The 17866-nt window shown below is 44.0% G+C and overlaps 1 non-coding gene across 1 annotated transcript; it reads right to left on the reverse strand.

Moving 5' to 3' along the window:
- Positions 1–17361: 17361 nt before the first annotated feature.
- LOC115062664 lies at positions 17362–17463 on the reverse strand. Its single transcript, XR_003842599.1, has one exon. It is a non-coding gene; the product is annotated as a U6 spliceosomal RNA (small nuclear RNA).
- Positions 17464–17866: the final 403 nt, after the last annotated feature.

Consider the following 17866-nt stretch of genomic DNA (forward strand, 5'->3'; position numbering starts at 1 on the left):
TCATAACTAACCTCCATTACACAGGTGCACTTAAAAAGCGACTGCTTGCCGGGCCCGTGGCGCAGGTCTTTAATTCCAGCACTCAGGAGACAAGCTCAGTGAGTTCGAGGCCAACCTTGTCTACACAGGGAGTTCCAGCCAGCGGGAAAGAACCTGGAAGAATAGAGGAAAAGAGGGGAGGGGAGAAGACGGGTGAGGAAAGGAAGGGAGAAAAGGAGAGACGTAGTGGGGAAGGAAAGAGAAACAGACAAGACTGACTTCTCCTTTCAGAATCTCAGTTCCCAGATCCGACAATGAAGGTGTTGGTCAGGTCTTTGAAACCACCTTAAATTTAAAGTGATCACAAGGTTACTGTGACTCGGGAAAGTGTGAAGCAGAGATCCGAGGGAAATTTTATCTTTAGTTAGGTTAAAACGAGGCGTTCGGTAAGATGGAGTGTGAAGGGGGTTGCAAAACCTGCTGGGCACACTGTTAAGATAAAATGACAAACTGCGGTGATGGTCTTGACAACCTAGATGAGTCTCCGGAAGGTCCTTGGCAGTACCTAAAAACAAGAGGCCCCACCTCAAATCAGATGTAAGGTGAGGAGTGATATTCTGACTCCTGCAAGTGTTTCCACGCACAAATGCAAACACGTACCTCATACATGCAAAACCGGGTGGTTTCCTACCCCCCCCCCTCCTTTCGTTTTGTTATTTGAGACAGTTTCGCTGAATAATTCTGGCTGGCCTGAAAGTCTCCAGATCGGGACAGCCTTGAATTGTTTCCCCTCTGTCTCCCGCCTCCGGAGTGCTGGGATTAAAGGCTTGTGCTGCCCACCTGGTCGCTACTCACCCGGGACCAGGCGCGCGCGGGGGAGGGGTGTGAGAAGAAATTTTAAAAATAATTTCAAAGCTAAAAAAAAAAAAGAGCGATTTGTGACATTGCCTCATACCTCCCGTTTGAAATTACAGAAGAAATAGTCATCAAATGAGATTTCCGGAGGAAGAAAAGAGATTGGTCAAAAAAAAAAAAAAGTTTTCAAATAACATACTTATTTTCTAAGTAGTTATTTAGATAAAGATTACTCTCAGAAGGAAAAGCAAACCAAACCTCTGCTTTGCAAACATTTGTCTACTGTGTGCCAGACCCAGCTGCTTCCTGTTCATCAAATGTGGGTTTTTTGTAGCTAGAAGTGAAGACCAGAAAAACTTCCTCTGTCAAGTCACCTGCTAGCTTTCCTTTTCTATGCGTGGCTTACTTAGCATTGCCTGAGTGCTACGGGTGGCCTTTTTAAATGAGTTTTCAAGTTTTGTTAAGAGTTGACTCAGTGAAATGTGACGCAGCTGCCCCCAGAATCCCCTTCAGCATCTGCCTTTATTAAATACAGTGTTAGAAAGACCGTGACCACTCCCTCCCACAGACCAGACGCGGAAATGTGACTTCGTATAACTCATCTTCTGCTCCTCGGCACACGGACACCAACCTATTTTTCTCTGCACACTGCTCTGCTTTCTCTCTCTTGATCTATTCTCTTAGGCTGCACTCCCCCCCCCCACGCCCAGTTCCCCAGACAGATCTTGTAAGCCCCATCTGTCCTCATTCTAGGATTCCTCAGACAGCTTACAGGCGCGTGGACCTATAAGAACCTCCCAACTCCCAAATTCACATGGCAGCCAAAGATTGTTTTCTGGTGCTATAGGTTTTTTTTTTTAATTTATTTTTTTTTTAAAGTTCCTTCATAGAATAGACAAAGTAAATACTGAGAAATTCATCAAAAATACAAGTTCTTTGAAAGTGCATAATCATTGAAAATAAGAACCATCTGAAAGACGAAACAAGTCATCCTGATTGTTTACATAAGCATTCTGTCTTTTCAGCCAAGAAAGCTCTAACTTCAAATGTGAACGCCACTAGAATAGCGACAATGGGGAGTCCCACGGAGCTTTTGCGCAGCGGCGGACTGGGCAGTGCGCTCTTGGCCACGGAAGGTGGCGCTGCTGAGCCTGCGGCGGACAGGCTCTCCGGACCCAACCATCCTGGCTAAAAAAGAAACTTGCGGCTTCCACAGTGAATTCCCGGGGTTGACTCCTTTCTAGTCCACCGCAAAGGCGGGAAATAAAGCCGACCCCTGGGGACAAAGCGGCGCCTCCACCCACGCAGCTGCGGGGAGCCGGGAGGGGAGGGGAAGAGGCGGAGGATGGTTGCCATGGCGACGAGCCAGCATCTGAAGCCACTGAAAGGACTCTTTGTTTTGAAGCCAGCTGACGGGTGGTGCGGTTTCTAAGGTGCAGGGGGAGGCGGGTCTCGCCGGAGTCACTCGGGTTGCTCTGCGGGGACCATCGGCTCCCACGCAGGCCTGCCCTGGGATGGCGCCGGACACCTGCTTCCTGTCCACATCGACTCCGCTAAGGACTGGGCGAGCAGGCTCAGGGAAGCCTATCAGAATCAGTTTGCCAGAAGAAAAACAGAAAGGGGGCACCTTACAGAGACTAGAAGTGGCCAGCGCTGGTCTCTCCCTTGTGAAAGTTAGTCCCTGGGGCGAGCTGAAGGGGTAGAGATTTCCCGAGTACTCAATAATCAGTATGTATGGTATAGGGTAGCGAGTGTGAGCGCTCGCGTGTGTATTTGCATTTCAGGAAGTGGTTGCTTAGGCAGCTGAGAGACTAGCGGTTGGGAAATGGAAACTCTCAGAGCAGCCTGTAGCTTTCAGTTTTGCCGTGTGTACTATGCGCTATCTGTAAAGCAAAAGCAAAAGTTTAAACAAGGAACTTTTAAAAGTTCGTGTGTTGGAATACTCTGTCTACCTAATGGGATTTGGAACACTTGAGGGCATCTGAACCTTTATTTAATACTTGATTTTTTTTTTTTTAATGTGCAGGCATAAACTGATACCATTAGCCTGCAGACAGGTCATAAGGCTAACGGAACAGAAAAACCTGCCGTCCTCAGATACGGAAGGAGATTGCCATTATTCGAGAAGCACATTGCATAGTTCAGCCATAACGGCATTCTTTCACCAAAGTTCTAAAGACGATTTATAAGCAGGGAAGGTTTTTCTCAGAAGTTTGGGTCCATGGCTTCTTGGTTTGGGGCTTGTGGCCACACCTGTCAGGGAGTATGATGAAGGAGCCACTATGGATATTTTCATCACAGGGGAAGCAAAGACTGAGGATGGGGGTCTGAGTTCCAAACCCCCTTCAAAATCACGCTCTCAATTCCTTCAGCTATATTTCAACAGAGGCAGGGGGGTCAAACCTTTTGGGATGTATATGCTCAGATCTAAACTATAACACCGCTATCTATTGTAAGATCAAAGTAACCACAGGAACCCTAAATTAACCATATCCAACCATATACAGACATTATATCAAGAGCAGTTTTTCTCATAAAACGGTGTATTGTCAATGAAACAATTAACTTTTAAAGAATTTAAGAAAGAGAAAGAACTTGAGGTTGAGTGGGTAAGGAGATGGGGGAAGATCTGGGAGGAGTTGGGGGAAAGCATACGATCAAAATCAATAATAAAAGTAATGATGTATTTTACTATCTGTGTATGTAGGTGCACACACATTCACAACACACGTCGTGTGGTCTGGTGACAATGCTCAGGAGTCAGTTCTCTCCTGCCACCTGTTCAGATCTGGGAGGGAGTCTCCGGTCTCCAGGGTGCACACAAGCATCTCTACCCTCTGAGCCACCTTGGTGGCCCAAATAAGGAACTTAGGCATTCCAATGTCACAGATCTCTCTACATAGACAGAAGGAACTTCTTCAGGGTGACAAAGGTGACCAATAGGAGGCAGAAGAGGCAAGCACTGGGAGGAGAGGGATTGGGCACAGGGTACAGTACATACATGAATTTAAAACTAGCTATTACCTAGTGAATAAATAGTGAGCATGTGTTTTGTCTATTTAAACACTTACCGTGTACCTCACTGAGTAGCACATTAAGAATTTGATGGGGAGCTGGGCATGGTGGTGCACGCCTTTAATCCCAGCACTTGGGAGGCAGAGGCAGGTGGATTTCTAAGTTCAAGGCCAGCCTGGTCTACAGAGTGAGTTCCAGGACAGCCAGGACTATACAGAGAAACCCTGTCTCGAAAAAAAAAAAAAAAAAAAAAAAAAAGGGAATTTGATGGGGATTATTTCCACCTATAAAACGTTTCCTATTTTACTAGGGAAGAAACAGTTATGCCCTAATTGCCCCAACTTCACACAGCTAAGGCAGCTACAGTGTAGGTTTGAATTCATGTCTGAAAACCCAGACTTTACACAGCGAGGCCTCAATTTCACACACCGGAGCTGGAACTGGCTTTGCAGAGGTGACCGCCACTGTTTTCCTTGGCTTCCAAACAACTGGGACTAGAGTTAAGCCTCAGTAGTCACGAGAGTCCTTTTTTTGTCTTGCAGGGGACCGAAGTGCGATTCCCAGCACCCACGTGGTAGCTCACAACAGCCTGTAACTCCAGTTCTAGGGGCTCTGTCACCCTCTTCTGACTTCTGTTTGCTCCTATATGCACACAGTGCAGTCAAGCACACGCATACACATAAAAATAAATGTTTTAAATAAATGTTGTGTTAGCCTCTACACCATTTTGATGCCTCTGGAAAGCAGAGGAGGTCGGGCAAATGTGGAGAGTGTGTGTGTTATCCAGGCTGACTGGCCTGTGAGCCCAGGGTAGGAAAATAGATGTTGAGGGCCTTGTACAAGTTACCACCTCCTCTCCCCCTCAGTCTAGAGCCTCTGTCCGGGAGAGAGCAGTGGTGGTTGCTCTCCTGCACACCCAAGAAGAATCTAGTCTATGCCTGTGAGTATCACCTGCTTCTAAGAGTGAGAAGCTGTAGGTGTACTTAGGCAGCAAGCCAGATGACTGAAATTTTGTTTCTTTAAGCTGGGAAGGACTCTCTGGAAGCTCCCCCACCCAGCTAATGGCTGGCTTGTGCCGACTTGTTTGAAGCATCCGTAGAATTGGCCACAGAACAGCATTCTCTCGAAGCACAGAGAACTCTGTGTGATTATGGTGGCACATTAACTCTATTTCATGTCACTCATAAGCTTAGGGAAACGTCGGCTCTGACTGATAAAGGCGAAATTCTGATTATAGGATTCAGGTGGTCAGTATATGGGTGTCTACATTTCTTTCACATTTTTGACAAGTTTGATTTTTTTTTTCTAATCATGTTAGGGAAAATTGGATTATGATCTGAAACCTCTATTTTCTTTAATTTTATGAGAAAAATCCAGATATTAAGAGAGTGGTTAGAATATTTTTGTTTAAAAAAAAAAACCTATATACTTACCCCCAACACCCGAAAGAAACCTCAATTAAGATCACAGGGATACTATGAATAATAAAAATACAAGGCAAGGTGTAGGCATTAATTTTTTTGCAATCTACTTTTAATTCAACCTCTCCTCTAGCCCACCACCCAGCAGACGTAGTGGAGGAGAAAAGTTATCAGGATATGGGGGAAGTGGATCTGTTAAGCAATAGCTCTTTGGGGGTGAGTTTGATCTTCCGGGGTAGCAGTTCGGTCCTGTAGCAAACCCCCAAATGCGACTTAGCAGTTTACAGTCCAGTCCTTTCGGCAAGCAGACACCACGCATCTGTAGCTCAATCCTAAAGCAGCCACCAGGCTCTCCAACTGGCCTGAGGTGAGGCCACAAAAGTGGCAAGCTGCTGCAGGAACCTCACAAGCAGCTCTTGGGTGAGTTCCTCTCAATGTCAGAGTCATCACAAGCTGGGCTCAACAGTGCCGTGTAAGGTGAACCAACACATGCGTGTCTTGATCAAAGAATAGAGAGGCAGAGCAAACCAAAGCTCAATGCTCATCTCCCACTGTCTGAGGGGTCATATATATATATACTCCGTCATCACAGGTCTTTCCAAATGTTTGCTATATCCAAACATCCTTTCAGCTGTGTCTGCTTCAGGGAAACACCCTTTCCCGTGTTTGCTGTAGCAGGACAGCCTTTCACCTGTGTGGCCCAGCAAACCATCATTTGACGCAACTAACTTTCCAAAGAACTAGAAGTCTCCGAGTCAGTGCGGCTTCAGAGACTGTGAACATTTCAGTGGCCTTTTCTTAGAGCTTGAAGACACTTTGAGGGAAGTATTCGGACAGTTTCTAATAAAATAGGTTCCCTGTGTTACTGTCGGGTGGTGAGCAAACAGCTTGAACGCTAACCGTGTGGGAGTGGGATGCTGCCTCCCTCCGCTCAATTTTAAGTGTCCGTCGCTCAGTTGATCCTGGGTCTCACGTGGCCATCTTTGTACACTGGAGAGACTAGGGTCACACACAGATCGGTGCGGAACCTGCGTCCCGTTCATTCGTTTATTCTGACAAGTATGTCTTCCTCTCCACCCATGGCTGCCAACTGCTCAGTAACCTGATTTCCGTCCATGTTTCAGCACACACGTCTATAAATAGATTTAAAGTGGGAAGTGACTGGAGAATGCCCTCTACTGGGCCTGAGCTGGTTAGTCTTAATGATTATTCTTAGCTTAGTAATATTTTTCATATAATATAAAAAACTCAAATCCCCACTTCACAAAAATGATAGGGATACAAAGAGCTAAGTATTTATCCACTAGATTGGGAGGAAAAAAAAGTATAAGAAGAGAAAAATACCAAGAGTTGAAATTGAGGCAAATGAATACAGATTTTGTTGTTGTTGTTGTTGTTTCTCGAGACAGGGTTTCTCTGTGTATCCCTGGCTGTCCTGGAACTCACTCTGTAGACCAGGCTGACCTCGAAATCAGAAATCCACCTGCCTCTGCCTCCCAAGTGCTGGGATTAAAGGTGTGCACCACCATTGCCCGGCATGAATACGGATCATAGAATCACAGCTCTGTGAGAGATTTGAAACTCACTCAAAGTTTTCTTCATAGGAAATAAATCTAGAGATCTTTTTCCAAGCAACATATAAATTACAAATAGTTGCAGAAAAGAAAGTCAGAATGGTCCATTATAACAGAAGAAGTTGGAAATATAGTTAAATATCATTCATTAAAATATGACACAAGTATTATGGAACAAGAAAAAGACAATATGAAAAGAATAACTAGGAATGAGAAAGATTTCCAAGGTTAAGTCTAGGATGTTCACAGAAATGCAAAAAAATATAATAATAATTACAAAACATAGGAAAACAATAAAACCCAGCTAGATCACAGATCAGTGCCCACTCTACTATTTTTTATGCCCAGGGATGCTATTGATAAGAGAGGAACAAAGCTATATATATATATATATATATATATATATATATATTAAGTCTAGTAACAGTGATGGTGTACACCTTTAATCCCAACACTCTGGAGACAGAGGCAGGTGAATCTCTTAGTGCCAGACCATCCTGGTCTATAGAGTGAGTTCTAGGTCAGCCAGGCTACACAAAGAAACACTGTTTTTAAAGACAGACAGACAGACAGACAGACAGACAGACAGACAGATAGACATTTTCAAATGGTGAAGGAAAAGGAAATCAGCATCTAAATTGGAAGAAATCCCTGAGCGTCCAGGTCAAAGAATGGAAACATTCCCACTACAAAGGAAGTGTCAGCCTTCATGGATGCTTGTTGGCTTGGGGTTTTGGGGGGCTGGTGGTTGTGTTTTTATTGTTGTTGTCGAGACTGGGTCTCACCATGTAGCTTTAGATGTCCTAGAACTTGCTGTGTTAACCAGGGTTGGCTTCATAAGATCCAACCAAGGCTGCCTCCCAAGGGCTGGGATTGAAGCTATGTGTCCCTACTCTGGGATTTGCTCCCCTAGTACAGGCTGCCTAGACCAGACTGGCCTTGAGTTCAAGAGATCTGCCTGTCTCTGTTCCATGATGTCCGGTGATCTACAGGGATTTTTAAAGGAGTAAGAAAAGGAGAAAGGAAGAACTGAGTAGATCTCTCGTGTGGGGAAACAGTGAGAAGTCATGCAGTCCTATTGAAGGGGAGATGGGCACAGCGAGACCTGAGAAACTGATGGGAACCAGGAAAAAACATAATATTGTACAAGAAAGAAACATAACCAGGCTCATTATCATGTTTTAACTAATTGTTATAAACTTAACGGTACTAACGACTCTCCAAGCACCTGCAATGATGTACTCCACTAAATATTCAGTGATTAGAGACAGATACAAAAGCATGCTTAACCTCAGCCATGACCTACAGACACAGGGGAGGAAGATTGGGAAGGCTAGAGTGTTCAACCTTTGCTCTGTGTCACTGAAAACCTGCCAAGTCGGGGGAGAAAAGAGAAGTCGACATAGAATAGCGTGGCTGGGGTTGCAGTTCAGTGGCAGATCAGTGACTATCATGTACAAGGCCTGGTTCCATCACCAGTCACACACACACACACACACACTCAGCAATAAAAATGTATAATCCCAGATAAAATACTAGAACAAATACAAGCGGTTGATCGCCTGGGCTTTGGGGCACAGAGGCTGAGGTGGGCACAGAGAGAGAATCAGGCTTTGCTTATTTCTGTGAAGCAAAAAGCGTAAGGGTGGGTCTGGAGCTGGCTTCTTGCCACCCCCACCCCTTATCGGAGACAACCAATAGGCTAGCTGAACTAGTCAGAGTTAGCTCAATAGAAATCGTGGCTTCCGGTGGGTGAGCTCGTCTGTGGAACTGCCCACTTTCTCCCCTCAGGAAGTTCCTGCTCCCCACAATTGACTCATTTCCCCTCCCTCCCCTCTTCCTCTCCCTTATAAACAAGTTCAGCAGCTCAACGCAGCTCTTCTTGTATTGTGGAACTGCTGTGTCCGGTCCAAGCATAACTCCCGGTGGGGAAACGTGAGTGAGTGGCTTTGGCGCTTCGCTAGACAGTGTGCCCACCCGCCCCGTCTTAAATGCTGTGGGTCTGTGTCCTGAAGGACACCATCTTTGCTCACACTGTATGTAGATCAGGCTTGCTTTGAACTTGAGATCCTCCTACTTAAGCTTCCCAAGTTGGTGGGATTCTAGGTCACTATGCCTGGTCATTGTGCTGGGTTTTGTTTATATGGTTGGCTTCTGTTAAGAATAACACTAGTATGATAGGGCACAGCAGTGATTCCACCAACAGGGCACAGACGGGAGGACAGAGGGCTAGAGATCCGCCTGGACTGTTGAGTGAGACCTTGTTTGCAAAAGCCCCAAATGAATACAAGTAGCTGGGATGTCACTCAGCAGGATATTGGCTACTTCACTGTGTTGCTGCTATAAAATACCCACAAGCACAACTTAAGAGGAAAGGACTTGTTTGGGCTTATGGTTGGTTCATCATGGTGGGAAAGTCACAGTGACAGGAGCCTGGGCAGCTGGTCACACTGTATCCACAGACAGGGACTAGTGAGAGAAGATTGCTGGTGGTCAGTTTCCTTCTCTTTGCAACTTGCCCTGGACCACAGCTCATGGCATGGTGCTGTTCCCACTTCAGATTGGTTTTCTCACTTCAGTATGTGCATAAATTTTATTTATGTGTGTGTATGTATATATGTGTGTGTATATATATATAGTATATATACAGTATATATGCTATATATACATATTCATATATATATATATGAATATATATATATGGGAGAAATTGGGCAGTTCCACAGACAAGATTACTGGAAGCCACAATTTCTATTGAGCTAACTCAGACTAACTCAGCTAGCCTACTGATTGCTGGTTATTAGGTGGTGAGAAGCCAGCTTCAGATCCACCTTTACTCCTTTTGATTTATATATATATATATATATATATATATATATATATATACCAAGGATCTATCTATCTATATAGATCCTTGATAGCTATGTGTGTGTATAGATATATATATACACACACATAGCTATCAAGGTATATATATATATGTATATATATATATATATCAAGACCTTTATGAATCTCATAAATATTCCTAGAGCTTTATTTACTAGGCTTCTTTTACTAGATTCTAAATAAATCAAGTTGAAAATCAGTATTTACCATCATACCCAGCATATGTAAGGTCCTCAGTTCCATTCCTAGTATTATAAAAGCAAATAAATAAATAAATCTAATTTTTCTTGGAAAAACTTGATGTATCTCTTGCAAAAGAATGAAGCTGGATTTTTTATTGATATGGTTGTGCATGTATGCATGTAGCAATAATTAAAGAAAAGGAGGCCATGAGTTTGAGAGGGAGTGTGGGGACATGGGAAGAGTGGGAGGCAGGGAAGGAGTAAGGAAACAATGTAATTATATTTTAACTTGAAATATTATTTTGTATTTTTAAAATGATATATTGCATTTAAAAATTATATCTTTAAAGTTGAAAAACTAAAAATAATCTGGATGAGGAAAACAAGAAAAATGAATTTTAAATGTACCGAAATTATAAATGTGATGCCCAAACCGTAAAACTTATAGAAGGAAACATATGGAGTTTAGCAAGGACTTCCTAGATATGACACCCAAAGCACAGGTTGCTTGACTGAAACTAAAGGAAAGGTAGATAAATTGCACAACAGTCAGATGAATTCCTGTGTGCAAGGACATAATTAACAGGGTGGGAAGACATATGGAATAGGAGGAAATGTTTATATAACATAGTCTGATAAAGGGTTAATATCCAGATTGTGTAGAGATGTTTACACCTGAAAAGGGGGCCAAAACAGAATAAACAACCTGCTTAGCCAGGCGTGGTGCCGCACGCCTTTAATCCCAGCACTCAGGAGGCAGAGGCAGGTGGATTTCTGAGTTCGAGGCCAGCCTGGTCTACAAAGTAAGTTCCAGGACAGCCAGGGCTATACAGAGAAACCCTGTCTCGAAGCCCCCCCCCCAAAAAAAAAAAGAAAGAAAAGAAAATGGACCACAAGAGACTGGAGAGATGGTGTGGGGTCAGGGAGCTGTTCTTTCTGGGGGCCCAGGGTTAGTTCCCAGCATCTACATGGTGGTTCATGAGCATCTGTAACTGCACTTCCAGGGATGCTGACCTCTTTTATGACCTCTGTGGGTACCAGGCATGCAGGTGGTGCACATACATTCATGCAGGCAAACAACCATACACATAAATTAAAATCAATAAATCCAAAGAAAGTGGGTAGTGAACTGGTATATATTTTCTCTAAAGAAGACATACAAAAGACCAATAAGCACAAGGAAAAAATGTCAACGTTGTAATTGTGAGCACAATAAAGATCAAACCCACAAGGAAATGGCACATCATACTAGTACTAAAAGCAGAAAATGCTGGGGATGATGTGGAGAAATTACAACCCGTGCCCACTGCCCACGAAAATGTAAAGTGGTAGACATTATGGAAATAGTATGATCAGAAATGAACGAACGAACAAAACCACAAAGAACAGGGGCTGGAGAGATGGCCCAGCAGTTAAGAGCACTGGATGTTCCTCCAGAGGATCCTGGTTGGATTCCAGTACCTGCCTGTAACTTTAGTTCCAGGGAATTAAACACCCTCTCTGGCCTCTGAGGCACTGCATGCATCTGGTACATATACATACATGCAGGCCAAATACCCATACACATAAAATTTTAAAAAATGAAAAAAAAGCCCTAAAAATAGAATTACTATATGCTCCATCAATTCCACTTGAGTGTCCACAAGAATAGAAAAGCAGGGACTCTGACAGATATGTTGTAGACCTGTATTCAAGGCATTTCCTAAGGCAGAAGCAAGTCAAGAGATGAAAGGATGTGGCGTGCACATAAAATATTATTCAGACCTTAAGAGGAGTAAGTTCTGCTCAGTGTTTTAGTATGGTGCACCCTGAGGATCGGGTGGAATGAGCCAGTCACAAAATGACACGTAAGGTGTGAAATCACTGATGAGTCCTCTAGAATAGTCAAACTCACAGAAAGAGACTAGGGAGGTAGTCGTCGGAGCTTAGAGGAGAAAGGAATGGGTTAATGAGCACGCTGGCTTGTTCCAGGTTTACTTGATACAAGCTGGAGTTGTTGGGGAAGAGGGAAGCCCAATTGAGAAAACGTCTTCATCGGATTGGATTGTGGACAAGGCAGATGCTCATCTTCTTGATTGATATGGGGGAGCCCAGCTCTCTGTGACTGGTGCTTCTCCCCACACCCTGCCCACCCCCACCCACCCCCAGGTAGTCCTGAGCTATAGAAGAAAGCAGGCTGAGCAAGCCATGAGGAACGAGCCAGTTAGCAGTGGTCCTTCGTGGCCTCTGCTTCAGTTCTTGTCCTGCTGGAGTTGTAGCCAAAACATACATACATACATACATACATACATACATACATACATACATATAAAATAAATAGACAGATAGATAGATAAAATAACTTTTGTTTTGTTTTTGTTTCTTGATATTTCAAGAAAGATTTTTGTTTCAAGACAGGGTTTCTCTGTGTAGCCCTGGCTGTCCTGAACTCATTTTATAGACCAGGCTGGCTTTGAACTCATGCCTCTGGCTCCTTAGTTAAGTTCCCGGTACTACAATGCCCAGCAATGAACAACTTTTAAAAACTAAAACTGTGATGAGTAAGAAAAACTCTCTGTGACTTTAGGAGATTGTTCCTTAGTCTTAACTAGGTCTCTGTTGTTATGATAAAGACCTTGGCCAAAAGCAATTTAGAGGAAAGGATCACTGGGAGGCAGGAACTGCAACAGAGGCCATGGAGGAGCTCTGCTTACTGGCTTGTTTCTCAAGGCTTGTTTGGGATGCAAATTATGTAAAAGCTGTCAAGAAAGTGAAGCTGTGTGGTTCCAACCTGCAGGAGGCAGAGGTAGAAGATCAAAAGTTCAATGCCACCTTTGATTGCTACAAAGATCTAGGTCATTCTGGACTACCTGAGAGCCAGTCTCAAAAACAAAATAAATGAAAAGATACAACAAAGTTCAGAGATGAAAAAAAAATTCCACCCATTATTACCCTTAGGGGACTATTAAATCCATATATGGTGCACACACACACACACACACACACACACACACACACACACACGAGTACACACACAAGAACACTCACATGAACACACACAAATGATTTCATTACAGTAGGGTTAAATAAAGATGTTGCTTTTTATTTTCTAGACAGGGTCTCATTATGTAGCCAAGGCTAGCCTTGAACTTGTGAGCTACCCAAGTCAGCCTACAGCACTCAACCTAGATATCATTTTAAATGAAAAGTATGCCATTTTTATTTTCATCTGACATATTTTTTTAATGAAAATGAAGCACCCAAAGTCAATTTTCAAAAATTTCAATTTCTCACTGTAAAATACATAATCCCATTAAATGAAAAGTTTAAGAGTTGTCTATAGAGAAGAAGGGAGGGGACAGAGGGGAGGAGACATTGAGAGCTAATAGGAAAGCAAAAAACAAAAACATAGTACAGTTTGATTTTAGATACCATCCATTGTTTTTCTGCTTGGAAGATGGAAGAAATTATTAGCTTGCCTGCCTCCCCTCCCCTCCCCTGCCCTCCCTCCTCTCCCCTGCTCTCCCTCCCTCCCTCCCTCCCTTCCCTTGTGGGAAGCCACATTCACCATTATAAGATGGCACCTGAGCCCGAAGGGCGTCAGCCAACTAACTGACAACTGTTGTGCACATGCTCAAACAGCATAGATGATGAGTAACAAACAGCTCAAGCCCTGAGCATGCAAATGAGGGTATATAGTGAGCGAGCACCAATCATAGAGTGACACATTCCTCTTAGGCCTATTTAAGCAGCACCAGTTTTCAGGCTCGGGGTCTTTTCGCTTCAATAAAACCCGTTTAAAAACGTCTGCAGAAGGATCCTGTTGTGGCGCATCTTTCTTGCTGGCAAGTTAGGCGATCGCGACTCTCTCTCTCTCTCTCTCTCTCTCTCTCTCTCTCTCTCTCTCTCTCTCTCTCTCTTTCTCTCTCTCCTTCCCTCCCTCCCCCTCCTCCCTCCCTCCCTTGCAACCTGGGTTGCCCTTGAACTCACTATGTATCTGAGGATAATCTTGAGATCCTCTCCATTCTCGCTGTGGAGTGTTGGAACTACAAGTGTGCCACCATCACATCCAGTATTATTATGGGGCCCGAGCTCAGGATCTCCCAAGTACTAGGCAAGCACTCTAAGAGCTGAGCTACATTGCCAGCCTGACCCACTGGGTCTCAGTCTCCGTAGATTTCGTTCATTCGATTTATACACTTTCCGCCCCAGAGTCTGCTCGCCGTCTGCTTCTGCGGTTCTGAATCATCTGTGATGGATCTTGAGTGAGGGTTTCTAGATCGCACTGCCAGCGGTTCGTTCTTCCTAAGGGGGGTAAAAATTTACTGAGAAAAGAAATGTCCTGAAACGGTCTAAATTAATTGCGATAACCAGAGAACAGACATGAGCTTACCAGTTAACAAACAGTGGGCTGTGTTAGCTTCCTGGAGCTGACAGGATATTTGAAAAAGGTCAAATCAAGAGAAGGAGAGATCTCCACAGGTTCGGGTGTTTCTATCCTTGAAGGAGCCTATTTATGCACCATGGCATGGATGGATGCACGGAGAAACAGGGAGAGACTGGGATCCCCATCTCCCCTCCAAAGCAAGTCCCAATTACTTAACCTCCTTCCACTATGCCCCTCCTTCTGTCATCTATCAAGTTCTATCGTCTCCTAGTAGCACTGGGGTAGGGACCCGTGGTCAACTACGTGCTCAACACGTGAGATCCCAGCCACAGCGTGAGCAGGACAAAAAAAAAAATACCCAGCCTTCCTGAATGAGGGTTGACCTCCAGATGCAACTCCTGAGTGTGAGCGAACTTTTCCGACTACGATCCCTAACCAACCCAGACACGGGTCCGTCTGACCCGTGTTCCTGTCTCGAACATTTCCCGCTCTGCTGTGGGTAACAGCGTGGGTTCCTGTGAGTTGTTTACCTTCCTCAACATTTTGTTTAAAAGAATGCTTAGGCCTGACAGATTTATTTCCTGTTGTTGTTCCTATAGTTTTGAGACAGGCTGGCCTCAAAGTAGGAGGTTTGCAAGTGCTGGGAAACCTTTGTTTTCCATTCTTGGTGGTGGTGTGGAAGTCATCCTGAAGCTGAAGGACCTAGTCCTTCACGATAAAAGAGATTCCTTTCTTCCTCCCTTCCTCCCTTCTTTCCCTCCTTCTCCTCCTTCCCTCCTTCTCTCCCTTTATTTTCCCTTCCTTCTCCTTGACATGGTGATAACCCCAGATACCCCGTGGTCTCTTTAGATGACCCTGCCCTGTCATCTTCGAGTCAGTTTGAGTTCAGGAGCAATGCCACCCCATTCCCCATGGTACCCGGACAAGTGAGCTCAGTAGCTTTCGAAAACTGGTGTGATCTACAGAAAGCCTACGGTTATCGGCAAGGGAACTTTTTGCACAAGACACCTTTGGTTTATCCAGATGGCACGCCACTCCGGCTTCACGTAGTGGTTCTCAACCTGCGGGTGGAGATCCCTTTGGGAAGGTGACTGCCCCTTTCACAGAGGCCGACTGCTCCTTTCACAGAGGCCCAAGATGATCAGAAAACACAAATATTTACATGATTCATAACAGGAGCACAATTACAGTTATGAAGTAGTAACAAAAAACAAACAGTTTTATGGCTGGGGGTCACCACAATCTGAGGAACTGTATTAAAGGGTCGAAGCATTAGGAAGGTTGAGAATCACTGGATTAGACTGTTTGGATGGTTTTGTCTGCCTATCCGTGGTTTTTATTTGGGTTGGTCTAAGAGTGGTAGCAATGGACAGAGGCGGAGAGCTGCTAGCTCCAGCTGCTGGAGTCCAGAGAGGATGGTCAGCTAACACTATGAGGGGCTGCACTTTCCCTGTTGGTGAATAGCTCTTCCAGTGGAATGAAGGGACCTATAACTCACTGGTAACAGTTGCAGGACCACATTCCTTTCTGGTTAGCATCTGTAATGACTTTAGTAAGTACTTGTGTTTTGGAAAACCCTCCCTCAAGACCTATGGGTTAACATCCTGGTTTAAAATGTCCTGAGATTTTTCCGTGCTCAAGAACATCTTTCTATTGATTTTGTACATGAGTAGGATCTTGCCCAACTAAAATATGGATCACAATGTAAAGTTTTAGTTTGAAAATGCCATGGTGCCATATAGCCTCCTTTTAAAAACAACAACAAAAAACCTTTCCTGAATATTTAAAGAATTGTTCTCCTTTTGTTTTACATTCAAGAACTTGTTTGAGAGATTTGTTTCAGAGGAGTTTTTTGGTTTTTTAAAATGCATCTGGTACTTCATGTTGTATGTAATTCTACAGATTTAGGGCTTATGTTTCAGATTTAGATGTGTATTTGTGAGCAAGATATTTTTGTTAGAGATTGACAGAGGCAAAGTGGGAATTAAATAAAGTCAGGCATCGCCAGACGACGCATAATTGTTCCTTTTTTAAAAAATTTGTTTTAAAAAATTTTTTTATTAGATATTTTCTTCATTTACATTCCAAATGCTATCCTGAAAGTCCCCAAGTATGGAAGACCATGCGCATGTGGAGGGGGAAGGGAGTGAGATTTTATAGGATGGAAAAGGGGGAACTCTGGGAATGGAATATTCAGTCTGCAAGCCAATTCCCCTGCAAGTCTGGAAACACCAGCAGGGTTGGAATGTGGTTCTCCTCACCAGAAGCTCGCACATGATCTTATCGGTCAAGTCACCTTTCCTGCTCAGAGCACCTCAGACACCTGAGGCTTTTAGATCATTAACCCTCCATTTCAGAGTCCAGAGACAGATAAGAAAGAAGGGGCAAGGTGTTCTTTAATTGCCTACATCCTGTGGAAGAGGGATGGTTGGGTTCTGTCCCCAGGATCAAAGGGTACATAGGATGCTTTGGAGGAATGTTTTAACTCAGCCACAGTCTATCCTGCAGTCATTGCCCTGAGCTCCTGGACTCTAAGACCTAGAGAAACTTTTGAAAAAAGGAAGTGTTAAGGGAGCCAAAGACAGATGATCTGGTTGCAGAGTGAGCCTGAGAGATCACGCAGGAAGGTAGAGGGAGTGGAAAGGCTCAGTGGTTCTATGAAGATGGAACTTGGGAGGAATGTGGATTCATAGTGACCAGTCCCACCAAAGTGAGTTACCAGGGGCAACACACAGGATCTGCAGCACACTGCAGGAAGGGGGCAGGAGGCAATGGAGGATGGATGTAAAGAACTGTATCTGGTCTGGGGTGAAAGGATGAAGGCCCCTTACAGCCAGAGCTTCTCGGGTCCTCTTGTTGGTGTATCAGGAATGGATGAAGCTGCTGTTCAGTGAGAGGCACTAGGTGGGAGCTTACATGGGACATTGAAAGGAGGTGAGTCCAATACAGAAAACATCTGAAGGACTTTTAAAAATGTAAGCATGAGGATCAACAAAGGGCCTCGGACAGTTCACACTTTGAGGGTTAAGAACGGTCACGTGAATAAAGCTCTCATGCGTTCAAGCTGTACACAAGCACAGGAAAATATGGCCGGCTCCCCGAATTTCCTGCCATGTGCAGAGGCCTTGCAAATCTTCCCTGTATTGTTCCAGTTTTAGTATATGTGCTGCCAAAATGATCACCATCATCATTATTTTTTTTTTTTAATTTTACTTTTATTGTGAACAAAATGAAGTTGGGCCGAGTTGACAGTCTTTGTTCAAATGAGCATTGACTTATGAGGTAGACCTTTGGGTTCTCCTTAGGAGCCAGCAATTGTACCTTGTAAAAACTGTGTCCACATTAAAATAAAACATTAAAAGTTACCAAAAAAAAAGGGGGGAGGGTTGGAGAGATGGTTCAGCAGTTAAGAGCACTGACTGTTCTTCCAGAGGCCCTGAGTTCAATTCCCAGCAACCACATGGTGGCTCACAACCATCTGTAATGGGATCCGATACCCTCTTCTGGTGTGTCTGAAGAGAGCAATGGTGTACTTATATACATAAAATAAATAAATCTTTTAAAAAAAATGCCATGGGCTCATGT

The sequence above is a fragment of the Mus pahari genome, chromosome 19 (assembly GCF_900095145.1).
Source record: "Mus pahari chromosome 19, PAHARI_EIJ_v1.1, whole genome shotgun sequence".
In the NCBI taxonomy this organism is placed as follows: Eukaryota; Metazoa; Chordata; class Mammalia; order Rodentia; family Muridae; genus Mus; species Mus pahari.